This window comes from Cataglyphis hispanica, chromosome 3, assembly GCF_021464435.1.
Source record: "Cataglyphis hispanica isolate Lineage 1 chromosome 3, ULB_Chis1_1.0, whole genome shotgun sequence".
In the NCBI taxonomy this organism is placed as follows: domain Eukaryota; kingdom Metazoa; phylum Arthropoda; class Insecta; order Hymenoptera; family Formicidae; genus Cataglyphis; species Cataglyphis hispanica.
The window spans coordinates 6,365,018-6,382,465 of NC_065956.1; the positions used below are offsets into that span (position 1 = coordinate 6,365,018).

At 41.2% G+C, this 17,448-nt stretch overlaps 5 non-coding genes across 5 annotated transcripts; 2 read left to right on the forward strand and 3 right to left on the reverse strand.

Moving 5' to 3' along the window:
• The first annotated feature begins 9,118 nt into the window (after nucleotides 1-9,118).
• Trnaq-uug (transfer RNA glutamine (anticodon UUG)) lies at nucleotides 9,119-9,190 on the forward strand. The gene has a single exon. It is a non-coding gene; the product is annotated as a tRNA-Gln (tRNA).
• A 7,157-nt stretch (nucleotides 9,191-16,347) lies between these two features.
• On the forward strand, nucleotides 16,348-16,445 carry Trnay-gua (transfer RNA tyrosine (anticodon GUA)). The gene is made up of 2 exons: nucleotides 16,348-16,384; nucleotides 16,410-16,445. It is a non-coding gene; the product is annotated as a tRNA-Tyr (tRNA).
• Nucleotides 16,446-17,063: 618 nt separating this feature from the next.
• Trnaq-cug (transfer RNA glutamine (anticodon CUG)) lies at nucleotides 17,064-17,135 on the reverse strand. The gene has a single exon. It is a non-coding gene; the product is annotated as a tRNA-Gln (tRNA).
• An 80-nt stretch (nucleotides 17,136-17,215) lies between these two features.
• On the reverse strand, nucleotides 17,216-17,287 carry Trnaq-cug (transfer RNA glutamine (anticodon CUG)). Its single transcript has one exon. It is a non-coding gene; the product is annotated as a tRNA-Gln (tRNA).
• Nucleotides 17,288-17,366: 79 nt separating this feature from the next.
• Trnaq-cug (transfer RNA glutamine (anticodon CUG)) lies at nucleotides 17,367-17,438 on the reverse strand. Its single transcript has one exon. It is a non-coding gene; the product is annotated as a tRNA-Gln (tRNA).
• Between the last annotated feature and the right edge of the window lie 10 nt (nucleotides 17,439-17,448).

Below are 17,448 nucleotides of genomic sequence, written 5' to 3' on the forward strand. Positions count from 1 at the left end.
GACGGACGAGGGTTACTTTGGTTCGTCACGACGTCATGTTTCGAGTGCAGGGAATTACTCCGAGCTGCATCTAGACCTATACGTAGATATCTTGTCGATAATGCGAGATTAATCCTTTCGGGTTAATGCGCTTTTCCCCGACCGGCACCGGCAATTAATCTTTGTAGGGCCTGATTACATTGGAGGGAATTATGCTGAACGCTGGCCGCGTTGCTCGGTCGCGATTAACCACTGGTTCTTGATTATGTTGCTCACCAACGGGCCGGACTTAGCGCTGAATAATCATTTTATGGTCTCTCCCCGATTTGCGAACGTTGCCGTATAATACGGATAATATCACTATGATGATTTGCATATTTATTTTCAATCATCAATTCATCACTCTTGAATATGTAGTGATAATTTATAATATGAATTAATTCTTTTTTCCAAAAATATGCTAATAAAGAAGAAAATAATTTCAGGAAGCGTAATTTAACATTGTTTTTATTTCACATGTACTATTAATTATTACGATTTGAGATATGAAAACGTAAGATAAATATGATCAACGCAATGGCGATACTCGGCACTGTTTGCCAAACTGACAGAATTGAAAGCCCGTACCGAAAGAAGAACGCTCGTCGCCGCCTTCATTTCCATATCATCGACCGCTCACCTATCCACTTTGTTTTGTCCGCGAGGTCCGTCGTCGTCGGGGGCGCGCGCGATTTGGAAATTGGCAGAACGCAACCGTGGTCCGGGCATTGATTAATGGCGCGCCTGTTGCAGCCACGGTTACAATGCAATTTGCTTTGCGCGCGCGGGCAGTGCACACGCGGCGAACGCGCGGACCGGCGATGTTTGCAGCGCGGGACAGCGCCGTCTCCCTGCCCCCTGCCCCCTCCCCCCTTTCCATCCTGTCTCCCTTGCGTGCGCGCGGGTGCTCTCGCAGCGAAGTGACAAAGCCGTGACAAGAGTGACACGGTGACATGGAACGCGCGACAACTAATTAATCATCCTGGCGCGGTTGAACGCGAGCGTCGTCCGCCCGCGCGTTGCAACGGAAGGGTTAGTGGCGGTGCGTGTATGGGTGCGTGGTACAATGAATGCATCGGCATGCACGTCCTTTTGATTCCGTCGGGTGTCCCGTGACGCGCACGCCGCCCGCAATCGCGTATATGGTCGAGCTTTGCATCTTTGTCCGGTTTGCAAGCGCCCTGTTCTGCACAAACCGCTTTCTCTCTCTCTCTCTCTCTCTCTCTCTCTCTCTCTCTCTCTTTCTCTTTCTATTCGTTGGGTACTATCCCCTCTATATCTTCCTTTCTGTCGGTCGTATGTACCCGGTTGCACCATCCGCAGTTACTATTCTCTCCCAAATAGCGATCGCCATTCGATTTGCCTATCGGCACCGTTGCAGATACCCGTCGAATCGCGCGTTACGCTTACTGTCGGCGTGCGGTTTCATCAGGGTTTGGACGTTCGATTCGGTATCGATAGGAAAGTGCGCGATCGCGCGTGTTGGTTTAGCATTAATTACGGCGGCGGCAAGTGGTCGAGATTAATGGCTGCGGCTATGCCGTATAATATGTAATATCGAGAACACATTTGGGACGGTGTAATGTATTATAAACGCGTATTCCGCAAGTAGATTACCGTAGTTTCGCGATACACTCCGCGTTACCGGATGCTAATGGATATTTTTCATTCGCTTATCACGATAAATGGGTTCGTTATGTTTTACGGCTCTCGCTTTTAAACGGAAGAATTAAACACCGTGCGCAGGTGCATCGTTAAGCGTATTATTATAGCGCTGCACTGAAACGTTATAAACATTTTATAAACGCCGCCGTAATAATTTGATTTACCTGAACCTCGCGTAAAACAGCGTATTCATTATATGACGTAGTTATAAGTTATAAGTTAATATCGTAACTTTGTTATTTCAATGGAAAGCCATTCTTCTATAGAGATATTTTAATAATATAATCTTATCGCGCGCTTATCGTGAAACATGAAGAAGCAAATAAATATCGAAGCAGTCTCGGGGAAAATCTGCGGGAATGAGAGGCGACGCGAGGATATTCGAGCAATTTCGTTAAACTATTGAAGTCAACTGCACCCTCGAGTGTAACCCTCATTCTCTGCTTCTCCTCGATTCGTTATCGCGCACGCGTTCCGCACATGCATTCGCATCCTCGTACCGCCGCAATACACTTCGCACTATTATTTCCTCTCTCATTGCCGGCTCTCTCTCTCTCTCTCTCTCTCTCTCTCTCTCTCCTCTTCGCTCGTTTCCTTTTTTCTTTTTTGCATTTTCCCGGGGCCATTAGTGCCGGAGGAAGACATCAGCTTCCACTCAGTGATTACCGGAGAAGCGAATTTGCATAACACACGAGTCGCGCGCGCGTACCGCCATTTACATTTTATTTTAATCGCGGTAATCGATTGAATCGTCGTCTCTCCCGTACCCTCTCAACTCGCCGGAATGAGACGAGGAGGAAGGGGGAGTCGATCAGCCAGCCAGCTAGTCGAGCAATCGGCGACCGAGACGAGGTGCGTATGGTTCGGATACTTTAAATAAAAATAAGGTGTGTCGTGGGTGTGCATGGGAATGTATTAGCGATTGAGAGAGAGGCTTGGGAAGTTAGCTTGAACGAGTCTTTTCCACTGCCGGAATTCGGTCCGGTTTTGCAAAGCACTTTCGCATTCGCACAATAAACGGACGATCGTTTGCTAGAAATAATGAAGATTTTCTTGCCAAGATGTCTTTGTAATTAAAATCTCGTTTAAATTGGACATCTATCTTGATAGAATAATTTTTATAACAATTCAATTTAGATGATGCGTGTAAGGATAGCCGTTTAAAGTTCAACAGTTAGCTCGAGATGAAACATCTCCGCCTCGATTATTTATATGCAAAAAAAAAGAAGCTGTAAGTTTTGTCACATAATAAAAAATGATAAGATTTTATCATATAGACCTCGCTCTCTGCTGAGAACAGGAAATGCAAATAACTTTGCGGTATTTCGTGTTGCATTACCGGAATCGGCTGGACGTTGCCGACGACGACGATGTGTCGGTTCGCCTACAGAAACCCCAAAGTACTGGGGAGGCGTACCACGACCTTTGCGCGACCCCGAAGTACCGTCGTCGTCGTCGTCGTCGTCGTCACCGTCGCCACAGAATTCATGTATTTTCTGGATAATAATTTCATCGCAAAGAGAGAGAGAAAGAGAGGGGAGAGGGAGAGGAAGTGAGACGCTTCCCTCTTCTATTACCGGCCACAAATTACAGTGGGCGCGCGGCAGTAGTTTTGATATACGATATCCATACTCCTCCGCGATCAAGCGCGATTTATATGGTGCAACAATAACGTTTACCCTCCGCGCACTAGAGTGTATTTCACGGGGACGACGACAGTTTTACTGTGGCGGTATAACGCGCAACGAGAGCGAAAACCTCGACGCTGCATGCGAGTATGTGTATATAATCGCTGCGGCTTTACGCGGATTATTTGCACTCGCGGTCATATTACATCGCGCGTTATGCAAACGCGCGTTACGTATAAATCGCCCCGATCGTAATAATAAATTTCCGTACCGATACGTTACGTCAAGTTTTTCGCACGAGACACGTAAATATTATTTCGCGATTATGCATTTTGTATAATTGTTTAAGATTAAACGTCAAAGATATATTTATCTCGATTCGCACATTCATCCCTCTCTTCTTTCGAAAAAGAAACGTTAATGAATAATTATTTATGCAAGTGTATACGTACGTAAGAATGAGATTAATGATGCGCGGAAGCGGAAACTAATTTCTGCCGGGACGGAATGACGGCGTTCATTCAACACAATCCAGAATATCGAGAGACGAACGCGCCATTCGAAGGTATCCATTTCGTGATGGGTCGCGCGCATTGTTCTAACGCATTTCGATATTAATCGTAATTGAAGCATTTAATGCCCGGTGGCGTCGATATTCCAATAATTCAGCCCCTTCCTGTCACGGGGTATAATGGTGTGAGGCGCGCGAGGCTTCCCTGTTCGATTCCCGTGGGATCTGGTCCTTCTCGGTTCTGCGGCAATGCATCACTCTGTCCGCAGCCCCGTAACTCACCGCGCCGCTCGTCCACACACATACGCGCGCACACACGCATACATACGGGCACGCACACGCGTGGTCAATAAACACGCACGGTCGGTTTATAGGTGTGCTTACACACGCGGCATAGCGATGGAAAGACGGGGGTCGTACAGATATATGGCCCGAAGTGAACGACGTATCTAATCTAACCCTTCTGGACAAGATACTCCGTGATGGCCTAGGGGCCATGACCGACCATGCGTTAACCCATGGCCGCTGGGCAACGAAGTGTAATCTAAAATTACAAGAATCCACCGTGGGCCATCCAGCAGCCGCGGGCTGCTACCATTTGTCACTCGCCACGACAATTGCTATCGACAGTGTGTCTCCTGCGAAAAATATATGTTGTGTACATTTTGCGAACGGCATCAGCCGACGCTATCAGCATCCGACGTAATCGCGGGATATTCGACACACATTTATCGCTCGACGGTCCAATTCTGTCAGGTTTCGCACAGAAGCTCAATGCCCAGAACAATTTTCGTTCTATTGCGCAATAGCGAAAGCTTTTCTTTAATGTCACATTTTCTTTTTTCGACGCAGTCGGCTGCCTCGTCTTTAAGGAACTGACAGATTTAAGCAAAGTCAAAAAGTCATAGGTGTCACTCTTCATTAAAACTTATTTTTTTCCCCGTTAAAAAGCAATGAGGCGTGAAAAGGTATAAAAATCGGGGAAATCTTTGACATCTTTAAAAGTAATGCTCTTTTCATATTTTTCTTCCGTTTATCATCCCTCCGGTGGCATGAATAATCTCTGCAGAAAAACCATTAGGCCTGCACAATTGCACCGCGGGAGTTCGGACGAAAGTTCGGTTGACGTGAGAAAAGATCGTGTAAAGAGAGAAAGAGAGCGAGAAGTCGCTTCTCTCCCGCTGCCTCTTGAGGGTCTTTCTTACCCATTATCGGTCTGGAGTCTCAACGAAAGTGAAATGATAACCGCCAACTAGAATAATGATTCGAAATGGGCGTGACCGGGTCGCAGATGCCATCGTCAGATAGTGCCCGCATCGTGGCATCTGCTACGTCCACTTTTGTCAGGACGCGCATAAGCGCGAGCGCGATGCAGATTTAGCCGATAAGAATGATTGAAACACCGTACGTGTCGGCGTGTGAACGCACTATGCAATGATTCGCAGTTATAGCCGGGGAGAGAGAGAGAGGAACACTCTCTCGGTGCGAAAAACTTCATCGCGTACCCTCCCTCCCGCGGCGTTGTCGCGCCCTCGGCATGAATGGCCGGCACTGACCTATCCAAGAGATCCCCCATCGCCAGTTGTCTCGTTCTTCCGCAAGACTTGCTATCTCCAGGAAATAATCTGCCCGTATTGTAAAATTATGCCGCGTCGTAATAATATACGCTAATAAATGTACACGTGACCGTGGTACACACGACTGTGACATATGTCGGGAATAAGGGGGGCATAACGCAAGACACTTCAAACGAAAGGAGCATAAATATTTATTTTGCGTAAAAAAAGAATATAATTTAGAGAGATATTTTCTAAATTCAAAGCAAATGATAATTAAGTAAAAGATCTTAGGGAGATTGCATAGATAACAAAAAAAATTATTTTCTTGCGTTAATATCTTTTTCTTTTTTATTTATCACTAGCTATCAGTAATGTCTTTTTACACAACCTTAAGGGTAATATATAGTATATATGAAATTCTGAAAAAAATAATTTTCCGAGATCCGTTACGCGCAGCACGTTACATTAGCCGTAACATAACACCTTGATGACTTCCACTAGCGATATTACGATCGATCTTGTTCCCCCCCTCGACGACGATTAACTGTATCGACTATGGGAGCAAAACCAGTCCGAGAATAGAACAGGCGATTTAATTTTCGAGCCGCGTTTCGAGTCTCGCGCATGCCGGGCCAACTTCCTGTAATTAATTATATCGACGGGGCGCGCAAGGGTAAAAGGGAGCAGGGGGATATATCTTTTCAGAGTCGGAACGATGTGGCAATATGTCCGTACGATTCTCGATAGCGTGTCGCGATCGTTCTTTAGTCGAGGACGCGGCTCGAGTAGCGTCGCATTAGTCACAGGCCATTTTGCCACCAGGCGTGACGGGGGGCGCGCTCTTTTATTTTCTCCAGCGTTAATTCGTGCCGCCCTTAACGGCGCCGCGACTTGTCATCCGCGTTGCCCCGCTTTTTCCCGCGCGCTTTAAAATCCCGCCCGGGCCCCGCGAGCGATCTCTCAGGGCACGTGGCGATATAGGGGTGCATCACTTAATGCACTCGTCGCCGTCGTCGTCGTTGCCGTCGCGCCTTGATCTCGTCCTCCTCCTTGTCGTCGACCCAGATGCATGCATAATTAATGCCGTCTATTAAAAGGACTCGTTAATGGGCCTAACGGCGTGTAAGCGGTTGATTTTTTACGCACGGATGGACAATCGGGTTGGCGACGATGATAAACATCGATGAACATTCGTTGACATTTACAAATGTTATCGATAAAGAATGACGCGATGTTGGTTAATCGCGATTAATTAATTTCTTATAATGTTGAATAAGATGATGTTGCGCGCAAGATGACAAATTATCGCTCTTGAATACCAATGAAAACGAAGCGCTGCGATGTTTATGAGATAATATTAAGTAGCTGAACGGATCATGCATGTGGGACAAGAGTCTAGATTGCTACAATGATTTGTTTCAATTAAGCGCACGATAGGATTGGTAGGGATAATTGCATCTATGGAGTAGACAAGGCTAACTGGCTGTGCAACTTCTCGTTCTGCATATTACAAAGGGGATTTATTGTGCGTATAATAATCTACAATAAAAATAAAATAGATCTCCTTACTCTATTCATAATCATTATCTATTAAAATGATTGAAGTAACAAGTGGCGGTATAAATTACTAAATAATAAAAGGGAGTATATCGCAGTTATATCTATATGCGAATTTATAAGCATGCACCAATTCTCGTTTAATATAACGCTCATTGTTTACGTAACTCCGATGCATTATTCGTATTCCGCGAATGCATCAAATAAACAACAACAAACTTCGTTAACGAGGCGACTCGTCTGCAGCTCAAATATTTATACGAGAACGGCGGCACAATAGCAGCCTCGTGGTACGTGAAAAGCCGGGGAAAAAAATGGGGTGTGCCGCGAGGGTCGTGATATCGTCGCGATGATCAAAATGATCGAAAGATGGCGAGCGAAGCCAGTCGTCTGACTCGGGGTAATCAGCGAGAGCGCGCGGCAAAACGGTAAGCAAAGTGAATCTCATTAGTCGTGCCCCGTTGCACGAGGGAGGGGAAGGAGAGGGGAGGATGAGGGGGCCTTACTTTGATGTCAAACGAGGTGCCCCGGGGCCGCAGCTCTGTTATCGTTGTTATACGAGAGCCGGTACCGTTTCTAATTATCGTGGAGGAACCGGAAGTCGCGCGGCACCGGGGCTTTGCAGGCATCGTGGGGGTACCGTTTGACGGGGGAATGATACTGATGCGAGATGACAAACGAATATTTCACGATCGGCACCTGCATTATCGCCATAAACGCGCGTTTGCCGGACAAATGATGAATTTTTTATTAGAATTAATAGAGATGAACGTGGATTATATACGCGCTCTTTTTGTAAGTATAGGCACGCAACATATTTTAATTGCGTCTCGAATCGTCGGTATTTATTAGCATAAAGAAGTAAAAGCAAATACATAGCATTTTAAGAGTCAACAGAATTCGCGATATGCGCATATTTGACATGATTTAGACATTTCTGCTATTTGCTAGGTACTTCGAGATGTCTAATGTTGACTGCAATAATCCACGTATTTTTTTATAATGTCAAATCACTAGATGAATATCGATGGAATAATAGCTAATATTTTGTCATTTTGTTTTTAATATCCGTAATTCGATGAAAACACTCGAGATTAATTGTAAGATATTTATTGCTTTCTCCACATTTTCTTCTGACAGATTATCCATTACCGATTAAATACACACTTTCACACTAGTTTGCAAATAAAGATGATTCGAGGAGAAAGTTCTTGGCAAATTTTCTCCCGTTTAAATACGCGGAAGTCGCTTCTGCGGCGTCGATCCACGCTGATCTTCCGCTCCAACCCGATTGCAACTTAATCGCACGTAGATCGACATGGATTATAAATCCGTGGAGGGCCGGAGCGTATGTCACACTGATTGCACATCCGCTTCCGTCTGCGCCACGGTCGCGCGCTATTATAAAATCGGCTCCCCCCACGAAAGAAACGTAATATTTATTGCCGGCTTCCGTTCAATTAGGGGTTGACACGGGGCGAGAAGGGGTCGACCTCCACCAACTCCCGCGCTTGTCGATGCTTTCGAAATCTATGTTTTCACCCCCTTCTCTACCCCGTCTCGTGTCTTCTGAAGGGTGCTTCGAATTTATACATTGTTCGCTCCGCTCTTCCGATTCGGGACGACGATACCTCGCGAGAGACGATTCGAGAGGCTTTTTTTTTCTCTTGCGATATCGGGAACGTCGAGAGTGTAGGAAGGGATTTCCAAATAATTTCTTACTACGGCGGATGAAAACGTGACAGGGATGAAATTTATTTACGAACGAGCAGTATTTCAATTCAGCAAATTCAATAAGCAAAATTTTAGCAATTCGTAAGCATAAGTAGCCAGCAAATTTGTCTACACGTATATGTAGAGAAGAGTAGGTTCAATATATTTGCATTTAAATTAAATAAAAATGTGCGATACACGATATAAGATTTTGTATTTTATATTTTTATATTATTTTTTTGATCTTATTTTTTTTTTTTTACTTTCAGTATTGTTTGTAGTATTATAATTTAATTTGGGATAACGTAGATAATTATTTGGGCGATAATTGTTCATTATAATTACGTGTGATAATAATAAGTATAAATTATTATCCCATATAAAATTGCGACGCATAAATATTAATTAAACTTTAAATTTAGATGATCAAAGTGTATGTTTTATTAATTCGACCTTCTTTGTACAGAGGTCCCATGGTGTAATGGTTAGCACTCTGGACTTTGAATCCAGCGATCCGAGTTCAAATCTCGGTGGGACCTGTACAAAAATATTTTTTTAATCACTTTTACATAATTTATTACCTTTTGTATAATATACATTTTCACATTTTTTTATACGTATATATTTTGTTACATGATTTAGAATGCGCTAATTGTGCGTGTAGGTGATGCGGGTTTAGCTCATATGATTTAAATACATATATAGATAAGCTATATCAATACGTGTCAAAGAGGATCGTGCACTCGTTACACAATCTAATCAATATGGGAATAGTCGCTCGTATCAGCGAGCCAGTCGCGAAAGTCGCGCTCGCTCGATCGTCGAAGTCGCTTAATCAGCGATTACACAATCGCGAGTGCATCCTAACCAGTCATCCGTTTATCGTCTACGCGCGCGTAATCGTCGCGCGAGATTCGCGCGCGTTATCGCGAAACGGGGGGACCTCGTTCGATTGCGCGCTGTCCATTAGGCTTTTATCTCGCTACGAATCGCCGTCGGATGCATCCGTGACTTTTATTACCTGTGTCGTTTAGCTCGAGCTTGTTGGCTTTTTTTTTTTAGCGCCAGGCTACGGCGCGACCCGATAATATCGTGTAATCGGAAAAACGAGAAAGTGTGTATACGCGACGCAGTCGATTGCGCATGTTCGGGGAAATACGATCCGCACTGTCGCGATTGCGTTACGCGAGTGATTACAGACTCTCGACGGGCTGAAATCCGCTAATTTTCCGGGTTAGAGTCGCGACGCGATTGAATCGCGAGATACGGCCCGCGAAGCCGCAAAAGAGTTGCGACACGTGTCCACGCGCGTTTTCACTATGTCCGCTCGCTATATGCAAATTCGCTAGTTAAATTTAGCATGTAAATGCATTTACATGCACACGTGTCGATTGAATTCTTTATGAAAAATTTACGATTCAAAAAAGAAAGAGTTTTATGAATAAAAGATAATTTTGCGCGGACGAGCATACCGAGTGGAAAATGTCCGAGAAAGCTGGTTTATCGTAATCTGCTCGCCAAGTGTTGTCCGCGGTACGTTTATCCACTCACCATTTCGCAGCGACGGCATAAAGAGCGGCTTTACGATCCCGCGGAGATGGCTTATTGTCAGGTGGGCGGATACGCGTGTACGTCCGATCCGCAGGTGATCCCCCGTACATACAGAGTGTCCTAGGAAATTTTTATAAAATAATGTTTGAACTTCTCGAGATAATATGTGGCTAAAAATTCTTTGGCTCTTTATCTCTAGATGCAGATTCGTCTGTATATTGTAGTTTTTTCTTAATACTTCTCTTTAATTCTTTGATAAAGAATATCGTCTTTTACTATTATCATAGACTTTACGAAACATCTTGTATATACGTATATGCAATTTGCCTTATATTTATGCGTTATACGAAAATTATATACGGGACATATTCTCATTGTGCATTGGGCATTAGCCCAAGGGGAGGAGGGGAACGAGAGGCGACAGAGGCGTGCGCAAATCGCGACTGCGAGGATGAGGGTTGCGAGGGGGGTTGGATCATCCATTTTAAATGCGGATACGATACACTTTTTTCCCCCGTCTAGCGCTTTTTCCGCCAAGCCTGTTTCGTAAACACACGAAGGCGGACTTAATGGCGCGCGTTTATGCCGCCTCACGTGCTCGTCGTCGCCTCGTTGCACAAACGTTTCTGCTACAAACGCTACTTGCTCCGCGTATGTACGCCCGCGCGGTGATTAATTGAGATAGCGCGCGAATATTTATTAATCACGCTGGAGAACGCAGATTAGATAAGTTGGCCGTGTTACAAGTTTGTGATGTATAAAATAGAATATATATTTTTATGAAAATATTAATTACTTTTTTATATTAAATAAATATAAAAATAAAGATCTTGCATTGTTTGTATATGAAAAATAATAATTTAATTAAACAAATTATTTATGTTTTTAATTTTTATAAATCTTGTGTAGAGAGATTGTATATCTAGAGTTTGGAGTTGTTTAATATGACATTTGCTTTCAGAAATTACAATCATTCTGATATTCATGAATAATAATTTTCTGTGTCTTTGGATAACCATTCTTGAATAATTTATACTTTCCTTTCTGTGCTGGAATGATCACATCGAATTATTGAGTGCGTCTGATGTTGGGATCTACAGGTGTTAAATAAATGAATCATATATTTCGCAATATAGATCGGATAATCCGTTATATGATAATCACGGGGTTCGCAATCAGGAGTAAATGGCACGAATAAGTAATCGGCGTTCATTAATGCCGATGGATTCTCGTTTCATGAACCAGATTCCCGCGGCGCGGTCGTATGGTGGAATCAACGTAGGCGACGACGGCAACATTTTCCTACGATCGTTACCGGAAGTTCATCAAGATGTGACAACGCTACCGTGAAACTCTCCCGCCCGCGCTCGTAAAATACTTTCTCAATTTAAATTTCAGCACGACGATCCCCGACGAACTTTCCGGTTAACGAGCGAAACCCCGGGAACTCAGACGGACAATAAAATACTCTCCGTAATGACGGAATGTGTAATCGAGAATCACATATCTTATTTTGATATCTTGTTCGGTGGAAATGCATTTCTGAAGAGATATTAAAATTGCGAGATTCCATAACGATCCCGAATCCGCGATCGTCTCATCCCGGAATCGTCGTAAACAATTCATTCGGAAAATTCGAAAGTTGTATCCGTTGCAGCTTTTTTAATTTTCGATGACAGATATTTCTGTGATTTATCTCTGTGAGAATAATGGGGAAGTTTACATCTTAAACGATTATTATCTCGGCGAACCAAACACTATTACTCGCGTGCAGCACGATATAAAGCACGGCCATTTCGAGTCTAAATTAATAATTTCGCAGTCGAAACGGGCCCGCTTATCTCGCGACGAGATAGGTAGCTCTCTAAAAGTTTTAAGCGTCTCGATGCAGTCAGCTAGCGTAACACGGGTAGGTGGTATATGCGGAATAAAAGTTACGCGGCAGTAAATTAAAGAGATTTATGCATCCTTCCGCGACGCCGGATTTATCGCGCTTCAGGCTCTCCCGCGGTGAGGCTTAACTGATCGACAATGTCGAGATTACTTGGCGAATATGTCCGTCGTACCCGGGGTACTTTCGAAAGGTTTCGTATAACCGCCCACTCTCTCGGAACTTGGCGGCTGTAAAGTCTGTCTTATCCGCGAGATAATGTACGGATCGTTCTGCAGCTTCCCGTCGTCCTGAGGAGAGACGAGACGAGAGGACATTAAACAGCTATCGGATATCGTAGAATTCGCAAATGAGAAGGCTGGAGTAGCGTTATCAAGATTAGCGAGAGTTTCGTAGATCGCGCGCGTTGAATATTATATGATATTATTATAGAATGACAGCTGTGACGTCTAATGTTATGATAATTGCACTTGGCATCATCACGATATATGTAATGCGTCATGAATAGCTAAAGCGGGGATAAATCTGGAGTGCATTTAAATTCAATTTTTTAACTTGTCACTTAAGGTTTGTTTAAGCTCAAGATTCACTTTAAGCTTTCATTGTCTTGCTGAAATTTATTCTCTGAATTTCTGAGGCCTGTAATATTTTGAAATTTTATTATAACAGTGGTGTGCGCGCAATAATATAAATAATTTCAAGCTTTTCATTACCTATGAATCGCAATTACATTTAGATATTTTAAAGAACACTTATAACTTTGTAGCTAAATGGTTGTAAACCCTCGGTGTTCGTTCTTATTCGCGAAATAATACGTTGCTAGTCATATTTGCGCGGATTACTGCTTCTCTCTCTCTCTCTCTCTCTCTCTCTCTCTCTCTCTCTTTCTTTACAAATTGAAGCGAGAAAGACGGGGACGAAAAAACATTAAGTAGCAGGCCGATTGGATAACAAACATTTTATCGCGTTTAATTTTGAGAGTGAGCGTCTCTCCGCGACGTTAAAACTTTAACAGCTCCTTTCGCAATAAATAATATTATGCACGAGCGGGAAAAGCTCGCGAGCGAGTGAGCCGCGGGGCAATTAAATAAAATGTGATACCGTTCGAGTTATGACGGGAATCTTTATAGCTTATGGCCGCGTATTCCTTAAATCTGAGCGTAAAGTAACTTGGTTCGTTTATATACGTCCGTTTATACACAAAACGCATATATATATATATATATATATATATATATATATATATATATATGTTGTCTTGGAGCGATTTCATCGAATGCACCCTAAAGAACTCTTTTCACGAAACCTCTAGAAGATCTGAAATCCGCAAGGAAGACCAAAACAATCTATTCGACAAACTAAATAAACGTATATTATTTGGTAAATACCACACGGTAAATAATGTTACCGTTTTCATAAAAAATCGTGATCGCATTCGCGAGCCCGCCGTAATCTCATTGCCAAGAAATTTCGCATAAATTCAACAGCCGGCAGCTTCTTCAGCCAATTACCCATTTACCCATAAAACCTCGATATCTAAGATTTACGCGCGTCACGTCAATTACAAGGTGTTTTATAACAGCTTCCAGGAGCGAGGCACGGTGTGCCCGATCCCCTTCCCTTCGCGACACACCCTCGAATTTACATCGTAAAAACGTTTATTAGGCATCGAGCAAGTGGCGGGAGAAAGGGGTGGGGGTGGGGGAGGGGAGGGCAGCGTCTTTAAATAAGACGAGAAATTTTTTTTATACGCCCGAGGAGTGCACGCGTCTCGCATAAAAGCGGCCCGTCGCTTCGTAAAAACGATTCTTTCGAAGACGCTCCCGGAAATGATCGATGCTTCTCCTCGTATCGCTAGGGTTGTGGCGAGATGGCCTCATTCCCAATCTACTCGTATACAATGTCGCGATTTAACTGTCCCCTAAAAATTGTTTGTCTACACGACGCTAACTTATACAATTCATCGTGGCGCCGCTTTTAGCCGGTCCATCTCTCTGCTCGTTATCGTCATTGTTTAAAGATGGACTTTAAAACACGGACTATTGGCACGGCAACGATAAAGCTGTCCATTGTCATTTGAAACGGAGATAAAGACATGTCTCTCTCTCTCTCTCTCTCTCTCTCTCTCTCTATATATATATATATATATATATATATATATATATATATATATATTTATATATAGAGATACATATTTAATTTCAGATAATAATAAGAGTTATTTTTAAAATACAGCGCGATGAAAATATTCCATCTTAAAGCTGTCCATTGTGAGACATGTTGTCTATATCTCCGTTTGACAATGGACAGCTGAAGAATGTCTTTATCGCGCTGTGTTTTAAAAATAATTCTTATTATCTTAAATTAAATCTTAAATTATATACATATGAATATATATATACGCGACTATTTTAGAGAATTGACGATATTTAAATTTTGTCAGCTGTGAAATTGCTAGAATATTATTTGCTCGAATCTAAATGAAACCGAAATGGACTTATTCGATATTTCAGAATTTGTATTTGGCAACAGGAACACACGTACACATACACTGGCAGATGAGAAAATAATACCTTGTGTCCTCGATCTGAAACGCTGAAATACTCTCTATGAATTTTTAACCAATATCGTTTGGCAACGAGGTCAAGTCTTAAATAGCGTCTGCGAGATTGGGGAAACACGAAATACGCGGAGAATCTGCTGTTTTCTCGCGAACAACACACAACAACAATTCGCGTAATTCTTGGCATCCTATCTCGGGGGTGAAAACACGGGCTCTCTCCTATCTTCCAGACATCGTGAAAACTGTCTCGTGAACCGAGAACACGTTCTCTCCGCGAATCCCTCATTAAACATTTGTCTCTCTCATTAAACCAGAGTGCGATCTAGGAACCTTAATTCGACGATGAGGAGTAATTAAGCGACGCGAGAGGAAAAGCGCGGGTGGCGAGGTACTTTGTTTCGCCGTAAACCGAGTTTAATGACTTCATGTAAAAATACCCCATCGGCTTTACGATAGCCCACCTCCGCGGGGCCTCCTCGTTTTTCTCCTGAGGGCGTCTCCTTCGTCTACGACCATAATTTTATAGTTTTATGTAAACTGTATCGGGCCATGAAGCATGGGCGTCTATGGCTTTGATGGTGATTGGCGTGCATCGTGAGATACAGGATCCTCTAGAGGCCAGTGTTTCCCAAACAAAGGAAATGCATATCTGGAAGCATGGATGCTTCATTTAAAACATGTTTCATTTTTGAAATTATAATTTAAAATTTAAGCTAATCTATTTGTTTTCGTCACAATTATGAATGTTTGTTTTTCTTTTTTATTTATGTTGATTTAAATTATATAATTGAAGAAGTTTCTAATATATTTCTCACGATACTATTAATCACATGGATTTTTTAACATTTCATGACATTTATGACATTTTTTGATAAATATATATGTTCAATTAAATTTCAGAAATGTATGAGAAATTATATTTTTATTTTATATCTTAAAATATCTTAAAATAATAATATAGATAAAAAAGTGTTTACAAGATTGTGAAACGCTGTTTTCCGTTGCATAAAAGATTCAGAATACTTTCTACGTAAACGCTTCGACACGCAATTCTTCGGTCCGCTACTTCAAGAGACCAAAGCGTCATAAATAAGTGATAACTATATCGCGACATGGCGAAAAACACCAGATCAAGTATCATAAAATTTGCAGAATGGGATAGTACGCAGAAGGATTATCTGTATACATATTTTGAGTTATGCTTCTCTCTCTTTCTCTTATTCTTTTGCACGATAATAAGCAATCGATAAAAGATAATAAATCGAGCGCGCATTTTGCTTGTAAATATGTTTTTATTCCCGTCGCTTAAATAATTTGTTATGAATTAATTATCTGTATGATTAGTGTAGCAGCCAAAATTAAAATGATAATTTTTTAAATTAAATTTAGCGTTTGAAAATAATGTACCGAGTTATTAAATTGTTATTAATATTAATTAATAAAAAATAATTATACTATCTTTTTTGATAATTTTTGTTTTGCTTATTTATATATCGTCATATTATAAAAATAAGAATATTATTTTAAGTATCAAAAATATTTGTCATATTATCTACAATATAATTTTTGGGGGATCTAAATTATTAATAACATGTTTGGGTGAGTATGTGTACGTATTGTACATATTATAGATTGATATATAAAATCTATGAGCTACTTCAAGTATCGAATTGAGCGCTTATGTTTTCAAGCCTTCGATAGCTCAGTTGGTAGAGCGGTGGACTGTAGTTGGAAAGATCTGATATATAGAGATATCCATAGGTCGCTGGTTCGAATCCGGCTCGAAGGAATTTTTTTGAAAAACATAACTTTTTTTTTTATTTGTCAGCATCGATTATTTTTACTATTTGTCAAACTCAATAATTGTAATATATAAAAATAATCAATACAATAGATTTTTCCTCTCTGATATATTCCGCATTATAAATTCTGTTATACGAAACTTATGAATTATACAAAATTAGAAAATACATGTTTATTATAAAAGAAATAAAAAAACTTTTTACAAACATTTATTTATTGCATCGTATCGGAATGATTTATCACATTATGAATCTGCGTTATGTAAGTACGTTGCCTGTATACGGGAGGAGTTACTAGATTTTATTAAATTATATATTAGTGCATATGCAATGATATTTATATATGCATATAAATCATTCTATGAATATACTTTAAGATACATATAATATTTAAGTAAATATTGTGTAAAATAATTAGTATTTTTGTTTCTTTATTTTGAAATTTTAAAAATCGATTTCTAACTATTTTCCAATAGTTTTTCTGTAAGAAATGCTTATTTATTCTGTAAGAAATGCTTATAAATTTAAAGATTTGTAAAAATATTTGCCCAATCTATTTTTATGCAAATGTAATGAATAGGAATAAACATCCGATGCAAAAATAAAGGTTCCACCGAGAGTCGAACTCGGATCGCTGGATTCAGAGTCCAGAGTGCTGACCATTACACCATGGAACCTCTGTTTATTATTTATTTGCATATTGTAAATTTGTTAATTTATTCGCATTTTTTGTAATATTAAATTTATACAAAAATAAAGGTTCCACCGAGATTTGAACTCGGATCGCTGGATTCAGAGTCCAGAGTGCTGACCATTACACCATGGAACCTCTGTTTATTATTTATTTGCATATTGTAAATTTGTTAATTTATTCACATTTTTTGTAATATTAAATTTACGCAAAATAAAGGTTCCACCGAGATTTGAACTCGGATCGCTGGATTCAGAGTCCAGAGTGCTGACCATTACACCATGGAACCTCTGTTTATT